This window comes from Mustela lutreola, chromosome 15 (assembly GCF_030435805.1).
Source record: "Mustela lutreola isolate mMusLut2 chromosome 15, mMusLut2.pri, whole genome shotgun sequence".
Classification (NCBI taxonomy): Eukaryota; Metazoa; Chordata; class Mammalia; order Carnivora; family Mustelidae; genus Mustela; species Mustela lutreola.
Genome location: NC_081304.1, coordinates 51,526,993 through 51,549,995, shown reverse-complemented (window position 1 = coordinate 51,549,995; position 23,003 = coordinate 51,526,993). Strand labels below are relative to the sequence as shown.

General features: G+C 50.6%; 1 protein-coding gene across 1 annotated transcript in view; it reads right to left on the bottom strand.

Moving 5' to 3' along the window:
* Positions 1-20,783: 20,783 nt before the first annotated feature.
* The window catches only part of SPECC1 (sperm antigen with calponin homology and coiled-coil domains 1), a 280,001-nt gene continuing 277,781 nt past the window's right edge, over positions 20,784-23,003 (bottom strand). The window contains exon 17 of the transcript XR_009347798.1: positions 20,784-21,574. The gene's annotated coding sequence lies outside the window, so the exon portion shown is untranslated. The remainder of the gene's footprint in view (positions 21,575-23,003) is intronic.

The window sequence follows — 23,003 nt, the reverse complement described above, 5'->3', positions numbered from 1 at the left end:
AAATAAAAAATAAACAGGACTTCATCAAAATTTAAAACTTTTGTACATCAAAGGGCATCATGAAGACAGTGAAAGACAGTCCTCAAATTGGGAGAAAATATTTGCAAATCATGTATTTGATTTACAAGAATCTAGAACTTTTCCGACTCAATGACAAAATGACAATCCAATTTTTTTAAATGGGCAAAGAATTTGAACGGACACTTCTCCAAATAAGATACACAAAAACAAGCCCCACAGCTTGTAACTTGCTGCTACGCAGACAGGTGAGTGGCTGAGGCTGACTGACCTTGCCCAGAGCCACCACACATAGCCGGTGAGTGGCAGAGCTGTCTCTGAAACTAGGTTCATATGCATTCTGGCTGCCCTCCTGGCAATGCCCACATCTGCCCCATGCAAAGACAAATCTCCCTGCAGATCCTCAGTAATGAAAAGGCCACTGAAGGTTTTCTTAGATCTGTGGTTTCTTTCTGATATCAGGGGACTTTAAGGAGATCAGATCTCCGGTTACACAGAAAGGATGCCAGGGAGGACTTCTGGAACAGGATGAAGAGCTGCCCCCGGGGTGACTTCCGGCTCAGGCCCTTAGGAAAGCTGGGCGGTTGAAGCACTGGGCTCCAGGGATAAGATGTCTGGTGAGATAACATGGAAATGGAATCTGGACACCCTACTTCCCTCCTCTTTTCTTTCCTGCCTGCGTGGCCCCCAAATTGTGCCGAATTCTGCTCATTCTCCTCTGGGTGCAGCACCAGCGCACTGGGTACCTTTCCAGCCTAAGCACCTTTCCTTCAGGGCATGGAGGACCAGGAATAAGGCTGACAGTCACCATTCTGGGCCCAGGCAGGCTGACCGTGTCTCCCTCCTGTCACCTGTGAGCCTCCGGCCTCTTCAATCTCTCTTCTGGGAAGCTTGTTCTATTTTCCACCAAATGCTCAAGCTGCAAGCCTGTATCCCGTCTCTGGGGACTTCTGCAGTTCCTTTATCTGAAATGAGGCACTTGTGTCTGTAGCTGACTTCAGAGACCTCAGGTGGTAAATGTCATTTTTCACCAGTGCGGTTTGTGAAGCACATGGTGGGAGGAGGCTGAAAGTGCTCAGGAAATTTTAGAATCCATTAATCGTTTCTTCGCTGCATATTTGAGCTATTCATTCTCCATTTATAACCGTTAGTTACTTCATGCTCCCAGGAGAAGGGTGGGCATTACCTCAAGCCAAGCGCTCAGTACCATCACTACCAAGAATTTTAAGAGATGCCTGCTGCGCTGCTCCCTAACTCTGCTGCAATAACCCCCCTTTCTGGGTCGCCAGCAGATCCGCAGTCTGGCAGAATCAGCCACGCCTCAGAGGATGAGCCGTGACCGGTCTAAGCCTATCAGACGATCCCTTTCCCCTCTGCCAGCGATTGGCCTAAGGGGTGGTCACATGACTAACTCTAGCCAATAGGATGCAAGGGGAGTAGGCCATGCCCTTTGCAACGCTTCCTTCCCTTCCTGCTTTGGACGCCAATGTGTTTCTTGAGCTTTGGCAGCTATGTTGTGATCATGAGGAAACAGATACGAGGTGGAAACCAACACAATGAAGGTGATGGGGCAAAGATGGATGAAACAGCGTGGGTCCCCGAACACCTTTTTGAACGTCCCCGCTGACCCCAAGAGCAACTCTCTCTGGCTTTCTTGTTCTTATAGCTGTTCTTATAACTTATAACTAGAACTGTCCCTAAGGAATAAGCCACCGTTGGCCCATGTTTTTCTGGAACCTACAGCAAAGAGTCCTATGGAATTCATAGCTAGAGATGTTTTGGGTCAAGGAAATCTTAGTTCTTGGCTCAGCCGTTCAAACAGAACTTCTTGGAAGACAAAGCAGGCCGGGACGCCAGAGCTTAGAATGGGGCCAGCCAGCTCTGTGGAAGGACAGGGACCACCGCTTCATCTCTCTGTGCCTCTGTTTCCTCAGTCCTGAGATGACAAGGTTACATCCAATGACCTCTAAGCTTTCTTGCCCCTCCCACCTCCTAGTAATCAGAGCCCAGCACAGAAAATAGTAGGAAGCAGGAGAGAACACAGTAGGGGAGCCAGCACCTGCTCCAGCCTCTCTTCGGCTCCCCCTCCGCTCTTCTGGCATCTGAAGTGACAGCTCGGGTTTGGGGGAAGAGAACATAATGGAAACAGACCTGCCACCCCTTAAGCATAAAGGTTGTGCAGGGTGGGAAGGTAAAACTGTGGGCTCAGGATAAAATCTAGTGGTGCTGGCCCTGGCCAAGTCTGCTGGGTCTGTTGTTAATGTTTTGGTTTCATAGATTGCAAAAATGACATAAGCTCTCAGCACAGAGGTAAATTTACAGAAGTGTTTCAGATGGTAAAAGCGCCTCTCCCAACCTCCCGAATTCTACCCTTCCCCGGCTGGGTCTTGAGTATTGTTCCAGAGGTTTTTGTGTGTGCATACAAACATACATACATGTGCCATGTATGACATAATCAGAGATACCAGTGATGACATATCCTGTTACAACGTGAAAAAGACATGGGACCTGGGATTAGTGAAATGGAGCATATGCACTTACATAAACACAGATTTCTGAAGAGCAAAAGTAGACCCATACTTTAAGAAGCCTGTTTTCAACACCATATCTTAGGGACATTCCTCTGAGAACAATGTGTCCTTGTCCTTCTAGTACCTATTGTTCCATACTGATTGAAGGGAGAGAGGGAGAGTGCGCATGAGCAGGGAGAGGGGCAGAGGGAGAGAGAGAAGCAATTTTTTCCATTACCCTTGTCTATAGCTCTTCCTGAGCAGAAGTGGGGTAAATTTCCACAACTGGGAACACTGTATTAAGAGGGTCATATAGGGGCACCTGGATGGCTCAGCTGGTTAAGCATCAGACTCTTGGCATCGGCTCAGGTGGTGGTTTCAGGGTCCCAAGATCTAGACCAGCACTGGGCTCTGTGCTCAGTGCAGTCTGCTTCAGACTCTCTTTCCCACCCCTCTTTCTCTCTCTCTCAAATAGATAAATAAAATATTTTTTAAAAACGTTCATGTAGGGATGCCTGGGTGGCTCAGTGGGTTAAGCCTCTCCCTTCGGCTCAGGTCACAGTCCCAAGGTCCTGGGATCGAGCCCCGCATTGGGCTCTCTGCTCGACAGGGAGCCTGCCTTCCCCCCCACTCTGCCTACTTGTGATCTCTGTCTGTCAAATAAATAAATAAAATCTTAAAAAAACCAAAGGTTCATTTAATTAACATTTTTATGTTTAGCACTAACATAACGTACTAACACTGCGACATCACTCTCCAGACACTACCCATTTAGTCTTTGCCAACAGTGTATGTGTATGTGTATCCATCTCTGTGTAATTTTGCCCAAATCAAACATTATCAATTTTTTATTTCTTCCAGCCTGATAAGTAAATGGATATATCATCACTGCATTATTTTACAATTTTTTGCTTTCTAGTAACGTCGTTTCCTGTGAATTTTACTAATATTTTTTTTAAGATTTTATTTATTTGACAGAGAGAGAGAGAGAAATCACAAGTAGGCAGCGAGGCAGGCGGAGGGGGAGGGAAAGCAGGCTCCCCGCTGAGCAGGGAGCCTGATGTGGGGCTTGATCCCAGGACCCTGAGACTGTGACCCGAGCCGAAGGCAGAGGCTTAACCCACTGAGCCACTCAGGTGCCCAGATTTTTACTAATATTCTGCACTTTTTTTTTTTTAAGATTTTATTTATTTATTTGACAGAGAGAGATCACAAGTAGATGGAGAGGCAGGCAGAGAGAGAGATAGAGGGAAGCAGGCTCCCTGCTGAGCAGAGAGCCCGACTCAGGACTCGATCCCAGGACCCCGAGATCATGACCTGAGCCGAAGGCAGCAGCTTAACCCACTGAGCCACCCAGGTGCCCCATATTCTGCACTTTTTTCTATGAACTGCCTGCAGATCTAGTTTTTTCAACTGGACAGTTTGTCTTATCCATTTTTAGGGGTTCTTTGTACATCAGTTATTATGTAGTGAACATTATGTATTGCCTGCTATGAACTGTTAATTTTTCTTCTCAGTCTCTTTTTACTTTTGGTAATAGCATCTTTTGTCATATTTTATTTTTTTAAAAACATTTTATTTATTTGACAGAGAGTGTGCACACGTAGGGGTAGCAGCAGGCAGAGGGAGAGGGAGAAGCAGGGTCCCCGCTGAGCAGGGAGCCCGATGTGGGGCTTGATCCCAGGACCCTGGAATCATGACTTGAGCCGAAGGCAGATGCTTAACCAACTGAGCCACCCAGGCACTCGAAGTTTTTCATTTTATGTAGTTAAAGGGGTCAGTCTGTTTCTCCATTTATGGGTTCTGGGTTTTTGTGTCTTACTCAGTTAAGAATCTAATTTGTGGGGCACCTGGGTGGCTCAGTGGGTTAAGCTGCTGCCTTCGACTCAGGTCATGATCTCAGGGTCCTGGGATGGAGTCCCGCATCGGGCTCCCTGCTCAGCAGGGAGCCTGCTTCCCTCTCTCTCTCTCTGCCTGCCTCTCTGTCTACTGTGATCTCTCTCTGTCAAATAAATAAAATCTTTAAAAAAAAAAAAAAAAAAGAATCTAATTTGCTAGGGGCGCCTGGGTGGCTAAGTGGGTTAAAGCCTCTGCTTTCGGCTCAGGTCATGATCCCAGGGTTCTGGGATCAAGCCCAGCATCAGACTCTCTGCTCAGTGGGGAGCCTGCTTCCTCCTCTCTCTCTCTCTGCCTGCCTCTCTGCCTACTTGTGATTTCTGTCAAATAAATGAATAAAATCTTAAAAAAAAAAAAAAAAGAATCTAATTTGCTTTTTTTTCCCCCTCCCCTACCCCAGCTGCGAGGTGCCCCCCCCCCCACTGTGGTGCCGGGTCCTCTTCTATCTTTTCCCTATGGGTGGAAACACCTTTTTGCTCAGATCCCATGTTCCCCGTCCTAAGTACTTAGGTACTTAAAGGATGTCCTTAAGCAGGTTCTGGACTGCTCTGATTAATGTAATCTATTTCCCCCCCTCCTCCCTCAGTGGTATGATACTCTAAAGTACTGCATCTTGGGACACCTGGGTGGCTCTGTGGGTTAAGTGTCTGCCTTGGGCTCAGGTCATGATCCCTGGGTGCCCGATCCAGTCCCATATCCGGCTCCATGCTCAGCAGGGAATCTGCTTCACCCTCTACCCCTCCCCCACCTAGTGTGCTCTCTCTCAAATAAATAAAATGTTTAAAAACAAAAGTATGGCATCTTTATGGAATGTTTTGATATCTGGCAGGGCGTGTCCTCCACTGTTAATCAGATTGTTCTTGACCCTATTCTCTGGGAGCTCAGACTCCTTTGTCAGGTTCCCAGCAGGCGCTGCAGCTGAACACTCCAGGTGAATATTATGGAGTTTGGCAGACACTATTTTCCCTGAATGAAAAAATCTGGACATTTTAATGATAGTTTTGAGATTTGGCTCTTGAGTCTGAGGTCAGGAAAATAATCAGAGTGCTGGGGCCTGCTGTTTGTGAGAATGTGGGCTTGTTGCTGAGCCCCAAGCTAAGCTCACTGCCCATTTGGCTCTGCTCCACCCAATGCAAATCACCACCCTTGGGAATTGAGATGCCTCCGGGTGAGATCCAGTGTGGCACTGAGTAAGCAAAGGTCCTTTCTGAGAGGCACCCACCAGCAGCCCCCCACCCAGGGATTCCCTGGGGGCCCTCATGCCTCCTCTCTGGCCAGAGCCCCTCATGGAGACCTGGGGGCCAGGAGACAGATTCTGATCTCATGTGTGGCCACAGTGCTATGAAGTAGACTTGGGTTCCCCAAACTGACTTAAAAAAAACAACAACAAAGGGGCACCTGGGTGGCTCAGTGGGTTAAAGCCTCTGCCTTCAGCTCAGGTCATGATCCCAGGGTTCTGGGATCAAGCCCCCCATCTGGCTCTCTGCTCAGCAGGGGGCCTGCTTCTCTTCCTCTCTCTCTCTGCCTGCCTCTCTGCCTACTTGTGATCTCTCTGTCAAATAAATAAAATATTTAAAAATTTTTTTTTACCATTTCTTTCTTTTTTTTTTAATTACTTTTTATTCATTCATTGGAGAGAGAGGGAACACAAGCAGGGGGAGTGGGAGAGGGAGGAGCAGGTTTCCCGGCAAACAGGGAGCCCAATGTGAGGCTCCATCCCAGGACGCCAGGATCATGACCTGAGCTGAAGGTAGACACTTAAACCGCTGGGCCCCATGTGAATCATTTCTGAGTGCAGAGCTCAGGGTCATTAAATCCATTTGGCATGTTGCGCAACCATCACCATCCTCCATCTCCAGGGCTTCTTCATCTTCCCCAACTGATACTGTCTAATTCCCCATTCCCCTCCCCCCAGCCCTAGCAACCACCCTTTGATTTTCTGTCTCGAGGAATCGAATGACTCCAGGTGTCTCTTATCTGTGGAATCAAACAGTCCTTGTCCTCTGTTGACTGGCTTATTTCACTTTGCATAATGTCGTCCAGGTTCATCCCTGTTGGAATGTGTGTCAGGACTGCCTTCCTTTTTCGGGGCTGAGTAATATTCCATGGCTGGCTCGGCTGGCTGGAATGCCTGTCTTCCAGCTGTAGTGAGTAATGCTGCTGGAAGGGGGTGGGCAGATGGTACAGTATCTTCTTTGGTGATGGATGTTATAGCCCAGGCTCCTCTTGGGATCCACCCAGTGCTCCTGGGCTTGTCTGGGGGTTCCACTCCAGACTCCTATCTGGAAAGTGCTCCTGACTCTCCAGATTTGAGGTACATTCCCATCTCATGGTCCACACTGTTGTGATCTCCACATGGCTCAAAACATCCTGTCAAATGAACCGAATGTCCACTACTTTCTGACCCTCAAATTTTCCCCAGGCCCCGGGGAATTCATGGTATCACCAGAAAATGCCAGAAAATTGACCTCTTCTCTGAGGCATCGGCTCCCCACCCTCACTTGCTGCCCTGCAGCTCCCGCTGGAAGGGGGCGAATTTCCTCTCCCTTCTCCTGCATCCCAGAGGACCCAAGCTGACCAAGTTCCCCTCTGAACTCCCCAGGGATATTCCTCCCCTCCCCTTTTCAAGGAAGCATTTCCCTCGGAAAAGTGAGCTTCTGACCATAGCACCCTCCACCCCTTCTTACTGCGGTCACGTGCTTATCTCCGGACCACTCTGCCCACTTCCCAGATGGGCTCTGCCTCCTCCACACCCTTCTTTGTCTCCCAGCCACCTGGGCCACTGGGGCCACCGCCATCCCGGTGCGCTCCCCTCAGTCACACCACCGGGCTCCAGAACCTCTGCTCCCACCACTGCGTGCAGGCTTCCAGACCTTTCCTCTGCCAACCACTCCCCACCTCCACCTGCCCTCCTGGCACCAGCTGTGGAATAACCACGTGTGTCCCCACAGCTTGGCTCCCGCCCACTGCCTGGGCCTCCTGCGGGATTTCCCTGCCTGCCCTGCGCCCAGGCACAGTCTTGCCCCTTGGGGCCCCGCTGCCCGAGAAGCTGCCGCCGCCACCGCCCCCATTCCCCCTGCACCCCCACATTTTCCCTTGCTCCGGACTTGTCCCCCAAGAGCATCGAGATGTGTGGTCTCCTGTCTAAATTAAGAAAAGAAAAGAAAAAACCCTCCCTGACCCCACCGTGCCCTTCTAGCCATCTCACCTTTTCTCTGTCCCGCTCCAAAGAAGGGTCTCCGCTGGTGCCAGTGTCCTTCCCGCTCACCCACAGTCTGGAACAGCCACCAGCAGCGCATGGCGCGTCACAGCCAGTGCCCCTGCCATGTTGGCGCCAGTGCGCAGGCGCATCCTGCCAGCTCATCGGGCAGCGTTGGTCACGTGGTCACTCCTTAGCCGCTCCAGCTTAGGAGATGCCAGGCCCCGCCCCCACCCCAACCCCCCAACCGACCCGGCACCCAGAGCCTTTGGGGCTCTCAGTCCTCTACCCCCAGGGGCTCCCCCAGTGATTCCTCCAGCCCCTCCGGCTGTTGTGCATCGGAGGACCCCAGAAACCACGCAACCACGGTTTTCTTTTTTCTCCTGGGCTCGGGACCCCTATATTCCCTGTTGACCTCATTTTCCCAACCAACCTGCCTCCTAATTTCTCCCGAGTCTCCAGTTCAGCATCCGGTGCCAGGGGTGGTCAAGGGCCGAGTTCCCACCTCCGTGGGTCATCCTTGATGCCTCTCTCTCAGTGGCAGCATCTGAGTCCAGTGCATCTGCCCTGCCTGAAACCTATTCCAGGTCTCCCTGCTTCCGCTATCATCCTGCCTAAGCTCCCTCGCCTCTCACCTGAGCTGTAGGGACCTCCTGGCCAGGTTTATTTTATTCTTTTATTTCCTTTTATTTTTTTACACTTTTATTCAAAGCTCTCCGATTACTTCTTTTTTGTTGTTTTAAAGATTTTATTTATTTCTTTGATAGAGATCACAAGTAGGCAGATAGGCAGGCAGAGAGGGAGAAGCGGACTTCCTGCTGAGCAGAGGACCCAATGCGGGGCTCGATCCCAGAACCCTGGGATCATGACCTGAACTGAAGGCAGAGGCTTTAACCCACTGAGCCACCCAGGCACCTCCTCCAATTACTTGTGATAAGGACTGGGAGGTTCTTACCTATCTCTTCCAGCCAGCCATCTTACCCATTTTTCTGTACACACTGGCCTTCCTGCTATGTCCCCAACACACACACACACACACACACACACACACAGCTCTGCACCCCCCCGCCCCCCCGCCCAAGCCAACACAGCTAGCATATTCCTGCCATGGGACTTTGCATGTGCTGTTCCCCCTAGCCCATCAAAACTCTTCCAACCATTTTCATATGGCTCCCTCACCTCTCTTTCAGGTATTTGTTCAAATGTTGTCACCTACGCAAAGAACCTTTCTACCAAGAACCTTCCTAGGAGAGCACCTGCCCCCAGTGGGGCGCTAGATTTCTTTCCCTCTGCACGGCTTTTCTTCCTGGTGCTTATCAATACATGTTATCTTGTACATTCTTCTGTTTCTCATCTGCCTCCCCTACCAAAAGGTTGACTCCAAAAGGACCCCAGCTGAGTCGCCTTACTCACTCTTGTATCTGCAGCACCTGGCATTCTGCCTGGCACAGAGGAGCCCTGGGGAACATTTGCAGATGAATCCAGGGTTGCTCAGAAATGTGAGGCTGAAAAGCACTGAAGTAAAGAAAACAAACACCGGACTACTGCTTATTCAGAGCCAAACGCACCCAGCTATCTCAAATGATAAGGTAGTGAGTTCTCCTGCCTCCCACGCTTTACCTCAAATCTACCTGGTTTTTATACTTTTGCAAAGGAGATTACAAGTGATGTGGTTTGAAGTGTTGATGTTGGAGCTGATGGCCAAGACAGACGTCTTTGGTGCAAAAGACGGTGGTTTTGTTAAAGCACGGGGACAGGGCCCTGTGGGCAGAAAGAGTGCACTGGGGGTGTGCAGTGTGACTGAATATGTACTTTGGAGCTGGGGGAGGTAAGGACTGTTGGGTCCCCCAAAAATTGGGTACCCCAGTAATGGGTTTTTGATTAAAGGAGTGAGACTGATACAAAGCGAAGGTCAAGCAAAGCTTTATTTCGCGCCAAGCATCAGGAACCAGACTTGCCAGCCGGGGCCGCACCTCTTACAGAGAGGGCTACGACCCCTCCCTGCTTTCCAGACTAACTTTTATAGAGCACAGGCCATGTGGTTGGGCCTGGCCACACACACAGGTGGCCAATAAGATTGTAACACACACACAGGAAACTCCACAGTGATGCTAGCTAGGCGACCAACTAAATTACAATTTACCCTAGTAGACATTTGAACCAGCCTATCCCACCTTGGTTAGGATTGGCGCCAAAAGGCTCCCAAAGGGTGGGGGCCCATACTCCTTGGTAGCTAGGAGACAGTATGGGCACCCACTGATTGAATACCTCCACCTGGCCAGACCCACCCTTGTATTTGGACTTTGTTACGTGGGACTGGTTTCCTGGACTTGCTTTTAAGTAAGTTCCCCTGGGGGTGGGGGGTGGGAAAAGTTAATTTAAGTTTTACAACAAAATGGCAGTTCAACCGGGGTGGGGCCGTTCTGGCTGAATAGGCCCTTACAGGACAAAGGGAGGTTTCCAAAAAGGACTGTCAGGTGCCGCAGAAGACTCCTAGGATCCTGGAGGCCTGGCCGCCATCAAGCTAAGGTGTTTTTTCTCTCTCAAGGTATTGACAAGAAGACAGTTGGGGCTGGGGCTGGGTGGCTCAGTCAGTTAAGTGTCCGACTCTTGATTTCCACTAAGGTGATGATCTCAGTGGGGAGTCTGCTTGAGATTCTCTGTCTCCCTCTGCTTCTGCCCCTGTTCCTACCCCCTTCTCTCTCTTTTCAAAAAGATAAAAATAAAAAATAAATCTTAAAGAAAAAAAGGCGGTTTGGAGTTTCTGGAGGAATATTATACTCTGCTTATCTCAAGTATTTGTCAGCGGGCTGCAGGTTATAAGGATATGTAATTTTATCTACATTCCCTTCTGCCTTAGTTCCCCACATCCCTTAGAGGGGAGGGTGATGTTAGGATTCCAGGAACCTGAGTCTATGGGTTTCTAGAAGTTAGGCTATTGATAAGATTGCTTTGTGGGTTTTTTTTTTTTTTTTAAGATTTTATTTATTTATTTGACAGAGCACAAGTAGGCAGAGGCAGGCAGAGAAAGAGAGAGGGGGAAGCAGGCTCCCTGCCAAGCAGAGAGCCCAGTGTGGGGCTCCATCCCAGGACCCTGAGATCATGACCTGAGCTGAAGGCAGAGGCTTAACCCAGCAAGCCATCCAGGGGCCCCAGTGGGAGCACTCCTTTGTAACCTTGTGCCAGGGAAGAACTTTCAAGCTTTGACTTAAAACCGAAAGGCACAAAAGAAAAGATAAAAATTTTAAAACTCTGCCTGGCAAAAAAACAAAGCACCAAAGACAACTGGCCAGCTGGGGGAAACTATTTGCATCTCAAATTGCAAACATTGTTCTTTAACATATAAAAAGCTCCAAGATAAGATTTCTAAACACTCAGTGAGACTTGGGGGCAAAGGATAAGAGAAGACAATTCACAGAAAGAAACGCAAATAGGATTTCAAAGCACAGCCAGGCTCATTCATAATAAAATGCAAATTAAAATGAAATTCTGATACCACTTCTCCTCTATCAGATGGGCAAAAATCCCGAGATCTCATACGTAACCTGTTGTGTGCGCCAGCCTGGGTTAAAGAGACACCTCCGCCTTTACTGATGGGAGAAGCCCGCCCAGTTCCTACAGAGGCAATTTGGCAGTTTATGTCCAAAGCACAAATGCGTGTACCCTTTGGCCCTACAAATTACACGTTTGAAACTTACGCAGATGAACCTATCTGTACACGTATATATGAATAATCACAGCATTGATGTAATCGATTGCAAGAGACTGGAGACAACCCCGATGTTTTTCGTCACCTATGGGGTGTCCCAGTTTGCCTGGGAGAGTGTACACCTTTGGTTCTATATAACGAATCACAGAGAACCCCATTTTCACTTTCAAAAGTGTCTCTGTTTGGAGGATAGATCATAGGGCTGAGTGGGGACTAGGTAAATAATTTATGCTGCCCCAGTACAATGGAGGACCAGACAGCAGAAACAGAGTGAGAAATGCTCTCCACATATTTACAGGGAAATGTCTCCAGACACTATAGGAAGGGAAAAGAAAAAGCGTGATACAGAACAATGCACACAGCATGCACTTTTCGGGTTAAAAGCAGGGGTGGGGCGTGGGTGAGGAGATACAATACTATTTCCATTTGCCTGTACACGCATGGCACTCCGGAAAGGAACACAAAATAACTGATAACATGGTTATCCGTGCGCATTTGCACGGAGAGGGGAGGAGAGACTGAGTAGTTGGGGGAGTTTTCATTGTTCCATCTTTTCATATTTTTAAATTTTTGAACCAAGTAAAAGTAAGTTTTTGAACCTATTCAGGGACTTAAGCCTTTTTTTTTTTTTTTGAGATTTTATTTATTTATTTGACAGACAGAGATCACAAGCAGGCAGAGAGAGAGGGAGAAGCAGGCTCCCCTCTGAGCAGAGAGTCCAATGCGGGGCTCAATCCCAGGACCCCGGGATCATGACCTGAGCCAAAGGCAGAGGCTTTAAGCCACTGAGGGATGCCCAGGGACCTAAGCTTTAAGATGCAGAAGAATATACATTGTCACGAGGCTTCTAGGGGCCCACACAATGTTGATTCTTTTGTAACATGGTCCCAATTTTTGGCTAGTCTTAACCACTCTTTGCCTAAAACAGGACATTTCCCAGTCTCCTTTGCAATTAGGGATAGCCATGGGACTAAATTTGGCCTGATGAAATAAACCGTGTTTCATAGGTTTTCTGGAAAGACTTCAAGGGGACAGGGCAAGTCTTCCTTAATCCTCCCACCTGGAACACAGCTGTGATGGCTGGAACTCTGACAGCCGTTTTAAGTCATGAGGACAAATGCCATCCACTCTGGGATGTCAGAGTGGAAAGGAGCCTGGGTTCCTGATCATTTTATGGCTATAACATCGTTGGACTTTCTACCTCTGGACGTCTTTTGTGTGTGTGTGAGAAATAAGTAAGCTTTTTTTTTTTTTTTTTCCTAACTGATACATCAATACATCAGCACCCCAACAAAATACTGAAAAGATGTTAATTTCGGTAAAACATGTTTTCTGTGATGCCAAGAGATTTTTAAATTTTCTTTGTGCTTTTGGTATTCTCTGTACCAAACACCTGTTTTTGTAACAAGGTCACTTGAAACTACTAGCATCGACACAACTCTAGGAAATGGATCTTCCAGCTTCGGGTTTTGTGGCAGGAGGACTTTCCATTTCAAAGGACGTGATGATGATGAGGGGTACCATGTGTCAAAGCCACTCACAGGGGTTTCTAGCAGCGGGGACCTCATTGCCTCTCTGACGTTGCAGGACACGCTCAGGGCCTAAAAGGGGAGGATCAGCCGTGTGTTGATTTAACTTGTGAACAGGACCTAGAAGATGCTTGATGCCAGGTCTGATCCAGGTTTGCCAAATCCCCTGGCTCTCCTTGCCTGCTCTCTGCCGGGAAACAAGTTTCCATTGTCTTGCAGACTGTAGGAAGCAGGAGGAGAATCCTCCGGGCCTGTGGCCATGGACGATGACATTCTTGTGGATTCCTGGCTGACTCCGTCTGGGAATAGAAGGCCAGCACACATGCTTGGAGCCCAGTGTTGGTTTCCCCTATTGCCGTGCTTGAACCGCTCCAGGGAGAACCTTTCCAGAAATGTGTTGAGAGGGGCTCTGAGGTCAGTTACGAATGCACCACCTGATTTTCTGTCCCCCAATGCCAGCTGTTGGGCAATCCATGATTCACCCTTTTGGCCTGGTGCTTCTCCAGCTGGGCTCCCGTCCTCTGAGGGGTCAGGGTTCTCAGCACCACGGGACCTATCTCCATGATGAGATGATGAAACTGTCCGGCGTGTTAAACTCACTCGAAGGTCTTTATGGGGAAAGGCACCATTTTTATATACAACTACCATGGTGTGAGGGTTCTGAGGGAAATGTGGAATTCTAAGCATTTTCAAGACTTCAAATGAAACACGGAAGCCTTCAAAATAAAAGAACTCAAATCAGTCTTGAAGGGCATGGCCTCAAATTTGGCTCTGAGACCCTGAGGGGCTGTGTGGGTTTGCTATGGGAATGGGCCCAAAACCCAGGCTTAAAGGATTTCAAGCTCAGACTCATTGTAAATATCTGGGCACTGAAATACACCTCATCTTGTCTAAACAAATTCACTCAGTCCCTTCAGGAAGAAAGGGCTTTATTAAAGGTAGCTGGGGAAACTCGGTCTTTCCCTACCCTTACGTCCAGCCGGCTGTCCCAGCCTTCTCCTGGCTCCCACCCCAGCCTAGAGAGACCTGCCTTACCTTCTACCTCCCACCTTTCTGTGCATATCTGCTGGCCCCTTACCCACCCCCAGATGCTCCCTGTCTCTCCAGTGTGCCTGGGATACCTTGTAGTGCATGGGAGGTAGGTACAGATAGGAACCCCAAAATGACACCCCTGGCTGGATTTGCTGTCCATCTGGCAGTGATCCTAGATGAAAAATGAAGGCTGCACTGAGAAGTTATTTCAGGGGAACATGATTTATTTATTTATTTATAAAAAGGCTTTATTTATTTATTTGTTTGTTTGTTTTTAAAGATTTTATTTATTTATTGGACAGAGAGATCACAAGTAGACAGAGAGGCAGGCAGAGAGAGAGGAGGAAGCAGGCTCCCCGCTGAGCAGAGAGCCCGATGTGGGGCTCGATCCCAGGACCCTGAGATCATGACCTGAGCCGAAGGCAGAGGCTTAACCCACTGAGCCACCCAGGCGCCCCAGGGGGATGTGATTTAATCGGGGTCGAGGGAATGCTTCTCGAAGGCGATCTTACCTTATTCAGGGGACCCTAGGGCGAGCAGGAGTCAGACAGGTAAGGGACAGGGGCAGGGGCAGGGATCACTCAGGTGACTGTCACCGCCTCAGGAGGCTGTGTCCAAGGCTTTGGCTGGACCTGCTGAGTCAGGCCATCCAAACTGATTCTGAACGTGGCCTGCAAAAGGCCACTGGGCATTTACAAGGCGCCTCCAAGGAGCGGCTGTGGCTGTGCGACCGGGTGGTACGTTTTCCTTCCCGGGGAGGAGATGGGACAGGTGGAAAAGCTAGACAGCCTGGAAATGCAGGTGTTCACAGCTACCAGTTAGGTTCGCACCAGCATGAGCATAAACGAACCTTCCCATTGAACACCAGGAAGGGACACAGGCCAGGCACCCACGGCGGACCAGGGCTCCTTCTGGTTTGGCTCACTCTGGGTGGGAGATTCCTTTGCTTGGAGTTCCTCCAGGTGGCTTGGGGCCCCGCTTCCCCTAGGCCTCAGCGCTGCCTGGCCTCGGGTTGTCCACGGAGCCAATAAAAATGCAAAGCTCCGGGGGTGCTTGGCTGGCTCTGTTGGGAGACCATGAGACTCTTGATCTTAGGGTGGTGAGCTCAAGCCCCATGTGCGGGGAGTAGAGATCACTTAAAAAAAAAAAAATGCAAGGATGCCTGGGTGGCTCAGTCGGTTAAATATCTACCTTCAGCTTAGGTCGGGACCTCAGGGTCTTGAGATTGTGGGGTCGTAGGGCTCCCTGCTCTCCCTCTCTGTCAAATAAATAAATAAATAAAATCTGGGTGGGGGGGAAAGCAAGACACCGAGTGGACCCTGTAATTTATCTGGTGACCCTCATCAGCCTACAGACCAGACCGCCCCGGCCCTTCACCGGGGCCTGGCAGAAGAAATTCTGTTGAAAGTCTCGCAGCCCTGAGATGCCCTGGGCCTCACTTCCCTGCTGGTGGGGGAGTAGAAGCAGCATTGCAAGGCTCTAACTCCCCACCTGCGGACAGGATTAAGCTAACTTTAAAGCAGGAAGTGGCAGGAAGGAAGGGGACCCCCCTAGAGGAGACTAAGCAGGAGGAATCCCAGGGGACAAGGCGGCAGTGGGGGGAGAGTGTTGGGGACGTGGAGGTGGGAGGCAGAGTTGCACTGGGGCTGAGGTCTGACGCTTGGCCTGGGTCATGGGGGCTCGCAGAGCCCTGTTGCCTGGGAAAGAAGGGTACAAAATGACGGTGGCAGTGGCTCATTGCCCATCAGCACATGTAGATCTCCCTCCCTCTTTCCTGGACTCAAGGACAAGCAGTCACCAAAACTTGGACAAGAAAGAATTCAGGGCGGGAGCTCCGGGATGCTGGAGGTCAGAGCCCACACACAACCCCAAGTGCCACTTTGTTCCAATTCCTGTGGAAAAGAGCAAAGCCATCCCCAAATAAGGACATACCCCTGTCAGCACTGCCCTCTGGGGACTGTCCCTCTGGAAATGGAGATGCTACTATAGGCCGCCAGCGTGGGCTGGGCAAGGCAGACGGCCCCAGGCCGCAGAGCTGCTGCTCGGGGTAGGCCCCTTCAGCTTCCCCCAACTAGGGGATCCCTGGTCAGCAGGAGCCGTTTCACACCTGGACCCCCCAGTACCACCTGGAAGGCATCTCGCTCGTTTCCACCGTTTTCGGTGTTTGGTTCAGGCCGGCCAGCAGGCCCCGATGGCAGTGGTGGGCCTCAGGCCGATCTGGTGTCAGCATTTCAGCCCCGCAAGGTGCAGCTGTGGGAAGCAGATGGCCTGGCCCCTCCAGGTGCCTCTGAAAGTGACCCCCCACCTCCCAGGTGGTTGTGAGGACAGAGGGGATGTCCCGTGCACATTCAAACCTTGCCCGGTGAATATGGGCGTCACTCACACTTACCTGCTTCTGGGCAGGCTGCTCGGAGGGAACCCTGAGGACACATCTCTTGAAGATCCCAAGGTGCCAGAAATTATCACTGTCGCCACCAGGAATGCCCCCTTGAGGCCCCCTCGTGCAATGACGTTGGCATGTTGTGGTGTCCTCTCAGTGACCCCTGATATTTGAGGCTCACAGAGCTCCAGTTCCGTTCAGGTGTGGGGCACCCTGTGTCAGGGAGGGTGACCCCCTCCTCTCCTAGGACCGGTCACGGGAGACTGCTCTGTTCCCTTTTGCCAGTGGTGGATTGGGCGGGGGCAGGAGACCCCATTTTGGTCAATGTTTAGAACCCGGGGGGGGGGTTGGAGGTGGGTTCTGGAAAAGGCTTTTGACCTGTCTTTGAATGTGGACGTCCTGAATTTAAACGTGATCCTTGTTTAGTCGCCATTGAAAAAATATATACGTAAACTCTTTTTGGTTATCTTAACATGTGAGATCTCCATACAGGAGCTGATTTCTAAACTTCAAGGGACAGGAAATATTTTTGTTGCTTTTCAAATAATTAAATCACAGCAGATGCACTAAATCGCATCCTCCCAGGGACCAGGGCTCCCCATGACGCTCCTCCTTCCCTGTGGCTGGTGGTAGATGGCAGAGGACCTAATAAGAATGGGAAGTACCGGGTTTGGGGCCGACCGTTTGGGTTCAAATTCTTATTTTGCCTTCCCTGAGCTATCTCCGGCAGGTTATTTTACCTTCTGTGCCTCGGTTTCCTCCTGGCAAAATGACCTAGGATTTCATTCGTTCAGTGGTGTCCTAAGCCCTTGGAATCAGTGTGCTTGCATTTGAGGGAGACAGCTGTCATCTGCACAAGGATTGGCTCGTTCTTAGGCAGGTCCCACAGGATGCCTGGCCCCGGCTGATTAGCCAGGGACAGGCACCTGAACAATGGGCACTAACTACAGGCTGATTAGTGACCCGTGAAAGGATCCACCATGGAAACCAGGGCCCCAATCAGCTGGTAATTATAACTGGGAAGTACAGAGAGGTTTCATTGGTTGATGGGAGGACACACAAGACGGTGGTGGGGAGAAAAACTGCCGCGAAGTTTGTGGTGTTTTGTTAGAGTAGCAATCGGAGACTAAGACGATGGTGTAGCAAAGGCAAGTTAGGGGCTCAGCACCAGAGAAAGGACTTTGACCCCAGCTTTAGGTTGGGGGTGGGAGAGAGACACACAAAATAAATGCTTCCTTGGGGCCTGAAAGGCCTGAATTCGAGAGGGCCGGCTCTTGGGTAGGATCTGAAGTCAGCATAGAAATTGGAAATCTGGGGGCGCCTGGGTGGCTCAGTGAATTAAGCCGCTGCCTTTGGCTCGGGTCATGATCTCAGGGTCGTGGGATCGAGCCCCGCATCGAGCTCTCTGCTCTGCGGGGAGCCTAGCCTGCTTCCCTCTCTCTCTCTCTGCCTGCCTCTCCATCTACTTATGATTTCTCTCTGTCAAATAGATAAATAAAATCTTAAAAAAAAAAAAAAAAGAAATTGGAAATCTGGGGCACCGGGATAGCTCAGCAGGTTAAGCCTCTGCCTTCGGCTCAGGTCATGATCTCAGGGTCCTGGGATTGAGCCCCACACTGGGGCTCCTTGCTCAGTGGGGAGTCTGCTTCCCCCTTTCTCTCTGCCTGCCTCTCTGCCTACTTGTGACCTCTCTTTCTCTGTCAAATAAATAAATAAAATCTTAAAAAAAAAAAAAGAAGTTGGAAATCTCAGGGGGTCCTGGCTTGCTCAGTCGGAAGAATGTGTGACTCTTAATCTTGGGGTTGTGAGTTGGAGCCCCATGTTGGGGGTAGAGATGACTAAAAAATAAAGAAAAAATTTTAATGAAAAAAAAATTTTGGAAATCTCTTTTTGTCAAAGTTACCCTTGAGAAGATCCCATCTGAACATCTATAAATTCTCAAATGAGCCCAACCTGGTCCTTTTCCTCCAGGGAGGAGGAGAGCATCTTCTGAAGCAGCCGGCTTGCTGATCCAAGGGCCATATTGTATCCAAAACAAACCAGCAAGCAGGCCAAGACAGCCTGGAACACTGAAGTCGCATTCCGTCCTGAGACTCCCCTACAAGGGAGGTTCACAGGAACTGAGCCTGTCGAAGGGAACAACACCCGTCCTGTGCCTCACACTTGCTCTGGGCCACACAGTCACTTGCTGGAATTGCAGGTGGCAAGAGTCACATTTTTTTTTTTTTAACCTTACCTCCCCCCCACCCCACCCCCGGCCAAACAGACATGTTAGACTTTGTGGGAGTTACACGTGAGTGTGACAAGCCTCTCCAGGATGGAGTGTGGCTCCTTCTTCCTCAGCCACGAGCATCCTTGTGGCTGGGATGGTCTGCCTAGGACTGTTCCTGGCAACGGGTCCTTGAGGCCCGAGGAGGTCTGAGACTCTGCTTTGGTCCTGCCCTTGATGTGTCCTCTCAGGCAAGGTTCCTTCTCTGGCTAGATGTGTCTTCTAGGACAAGGCTTTTCTTTTTCTTTCTTTTTTTTTTTTTTTTTTTTTTAAGATTTTATTTATTTATTTGACAGAGAGAGATCACAAGCAGGCAGAGAGGCAGGCAGAGAGGAGGAAGCAGGCTCCCCGCTGAGCAGAGAGCCCGATGCGGGGCTCGATCCCAGGACCCTGGGATCATGACCTGAGCTGAAGGCAGCGGCTTAACCCACTGAGCCACCCAGGCGCCCCTAGGACAAGGCTTTTCAAAAGGTGGCCACGCCTTGTGAGGTCAGGTGCAGTGGTACAGGGCCGCTGTGTGGCTAACTTTTCCCAGGTTCCCTCTCTGTTTTGCTCTGTTTTTCTGATACAAGGGTAATGGCACAAGGAGTGGTATAAACAGTAACCCACTCGGACAAGTGGGAACGGCCACGGGGCTCTGCGGCCAGCCCTGTGAGATGTCCAGGCCAGATCCTTTTATGGCATATTTTTTATAATCTAGAACGACCTCACTGGGATCTTGGTAGGGCAGGCGGGTTAAATGAGACTGCATTCATTTGAGAAGCTGGGGAGGCTAGATTCTGCTTGGAAACGCATTGTCAGTCACAAACACGACGCTAGCAAAGAAGGGAAAATGACGAAGGTCTTCGATCGGGTTTCAAGTTTCTCCCCAGGGTCTTTCCATTTGTAGTTCTGGGATTTTTACCATCACGTTGGAAAATGCTGGAAAGGACTGTTCGTGAGACCAGGCTTAGCACTGAAACCCAGCTGGGTGCCGAGGCGTCTGGCCCCCAGAGCTCAAGGAGGAATTCCAAACTGAAGAGAGAGTTCGTGGCAGCTGGAGGTTTCCACCAATGAATCAATGAATCAAATGACTTAGCCTGTGGTAATTACCCAAGAGGCTAACGTGTCATGAGCAAATAAGGATGTGTCTTGGCCTTCAGGGAGCTGAGTCAAGGGGGACCGAGTGACAGACAGCAGAAGCATTGGAAGCAGAGAAGGGGGCCGCTGTGTGAGGCCGGATCCCAGTCTCCACGGCTGCAGAGAACCACCGGCCACCGACTGTGGGACAGCAGAGGCCACTGTGTCAGGCAGCATGGAGCCTCTTGCCTCATACCCGACTCGACACACACATGGGCTGTGTCAATGCACAGGACATGAGTGTTGGGGGCTGTGCTTCCTTCAGAGGGGTCCAGGCTCACAGAATGGGAACCCTCCTGGTGGGCCCCAAACTCTGGGAGGGATCAGTTTGCAAGCACTGAGATGCTGGCCATCGAATGCCTGTGTGTGTGCTCATATGTGCATGCGTGCACACATGTGCATGTGTGTAGTGTGCAGACTGAGTCACTGAAGGCGGCTGCCGGTAATCAGCTGTTGGACCTGGTACCTTCTCCCATCCCCTGAGAGCCCACGGAGGAAAACGAGTCGTGGCTGCTGTTCTGGCTCCGTGCATGGTAAGCCCTTATCAGAGCCTGCTATTCTCAGAAGATGGGAGACAAAGGCCAGGGATGGTGGAACTTCCTCTGGAGAAGGGAGAAGTGAAGATTCTTGGGTGAGGATGGGTGGCCTCCCTTCTCCTCTCTGGTGGGTGGCCACCTAAGACACCAGAGAATGGAGGCCTCCCACGATGCCTGAAGAGCCATGGGCACACATAGTGCTCCAGGGTCTGAACGTACAAGGCATCCCAAGTCTGTTCAGGTTCATATGAACTCTGCCTCCTTGATCTTGGTGCCATCCACACCTGCAATTTCCAGGCCCAGTCCGGGCTCACCTGCACACTCTGCAGCGCCCTGTGTCGGCCCTGAACGGTCACTTGCCCAAGTGACCACAGTCCCAGCAAGAAGGGCTGCAGATGCGAGGAGGCAGAAAAGCCATTGGGACCCCAGTCCTTTGCAGAAACTTCTAGTAACGTCGGCAAGAGCAGCTCAGTGGGGACCACGGCCCAACAAGGGATCAGAAAAGAAGGTGCTAATTGGAATGGAGGCTTAGGCATTTTGACAAAAGAGGAATAGTCAATGTCACTGGGAAAAATTCACAATCAGACCGAAACAAAATATATTTATTAGAAATATGACACAGTCATACATCATAGGTGTCCATGTTAATAGTTAAATACATCCGTGTTGGCATGTCATGTCCTGACGATGCTGGGCGTGTTCTTTGCAGAAACAAGGCAACATTCACCAACATAGTTAAAATTAGGGAGCTACAGAGGATGTTCTAGACTTAGCCAAAGTCTAACCTGGGTCAAGAAAAGTGAAACCCCCAGGGAGCTTGGGCAAAGGGGTTATTAAAAATATTTTTTAAAAAGGCAGCTAGGCTCTATGTCTCTTACTGCACGTCCTCGGGGGCTATCTCAAAATGGCAGGCGAGCTTGGGAGTTGGAGGAGCTCCTGCAGGATCTGGCAAATGGGTGTGCCAAGAAGGGCCCGGGTCCTCTCCCTCCGCAGGCCAGTGAGACGCCTGCCTTCCCCCGCAATGGGGAAGTGGAAGGGGGAGCTTCAGAGAAGCCGGGGTCCTCTGAGGGAGGAGAACCCCACAGCTATCTGTCACCGCCAGATGCTAATCGCTTTGGGATGCTTCTGATGGTCTCAACAAAAGCTACAGACAACAGCTGAATGAAGAACAAAAACCAGCGACTAACCTCATTTCTGAAGTGAGAAGGGAATAGGACGAGAGAAGTGGGCATTTGCCAGGTTCCTCAGAATGCGAGCCCAAGGGAGCAGAGCTCCCGTCCTTGGAAGATCTCACAGTGACACGAGAACCATGGATGTCTCTCTAGGTCTTTAAAAGAACTCCACGCTTCTGGGTCTTGCGTTTTGCATCTGTCTTTTCTAGAAGAACAGTATATATATATATATATATATATATATATATATATATATATTTATTTATTTATTTAAAAGGGAATTGCAGAACCACCACATCACTTTGAGTGACTCCCGGCTGAAGGAAGACAAGAACAAAAGTGGCTACGACAGGCCTCAGGACAGAAAACCGGAAACGGTACAATGGGCTGACAGGACCCTGTTTTCTGTTGAGCCAATTTCCACATTCACCTTGTGCTCCCAGTGCTCCAGCTAAAAACAGATCTAAAAACCCCATCCAGTGGCCCCGCACCCCCAGATGCCCCAAATGCCGGAAGGCCTGGTCCCCCAGCCCAGCCATCTTCTGTCCCTTTCCCAGGACTGCAGGGCCAGATCAGACCCCGACACCACCTGTTTCTGTGAGCAGGACACATGCTTCCCCTTCCAGAAGCATGCCCCCCCGCAAAGAAAGTGGTAGTCAAGGAGATTCTTTGAGTTATAAAAATAAATCGCACACAGCCTTTATTTTATACATTTCTTTCGTTCTTTTCCCCTAAAGGGAGCAGGCTCCAGCACAAGGCGAGGGGAAAGGGGACCACCACCGCTGGGTAGCCAGTGCTTGGCCCAGAGCGGGATCATCTGACTCGTTCACAGCAATCACAAAGCCAGAGCGCCAAGAGCTCTGAACACCCCCCTCCAGGTACCCCAAGCTCTTCCAGGGCCTCTCCTCTCCCACATCAGCCCTGCCATAATCCCAGATCAAACACAACCACTCCTCTGGATGGTACCTCCCCCTGGAGAGCAGGGCAGAAGCTGGGGGGTGATGAAAACACATAGTGAGGTCAACAAAAGCCAGATGCCTGAAGCAACACAAGCAGCACCTTCCACTTGGGTGTGCGCATCAGGAAAGAGTAAACTAAATTTGTTCTTCCGACTCCCATGTGGAAACAAAGGAGCCACTGCCGGGGGCGGGGTGATGGTGGTGATGGTGGTGTCACCTTTCCCAAACTGCTCGACAGCAACTTGTGCTCACCACCCGGCGCTAGGGAGCTAGATCAAAGATGGTCTCTCCTCTCCTGGGGTGGCCCAGGGCGGGGGGTGCGTTGTGAACCGGCTCCCCGGAGAGGTTCTGACCACAGGCCACCGAGAAGCGGGTCAGTAACCCTCCCCGAGGAGGGCCGGACCCTGCGCAGAGCTGGAGGTGGTCCGGAGGGAGGGGCTGAGCCACGCCTCTTCCACGCCTGCCGTCAGCGACGCCCTTTGTGGGAGAGGGGCTCGCATCAGCAGGTGGTGGGCGGGGGTGAGTCACCTGACTGCCGCAGGGGACCCGCATCCTCACCCGCTAGGTCATGCGCATCGAGTGCCCAACAAGAACACCTGCCCAGGGTGCTCCCCTCGCCCCCGCCCGCCCGCAGTTAGCTCTGCTGCCTCTAAGGGCGACAGCAGGCGCGCAGAC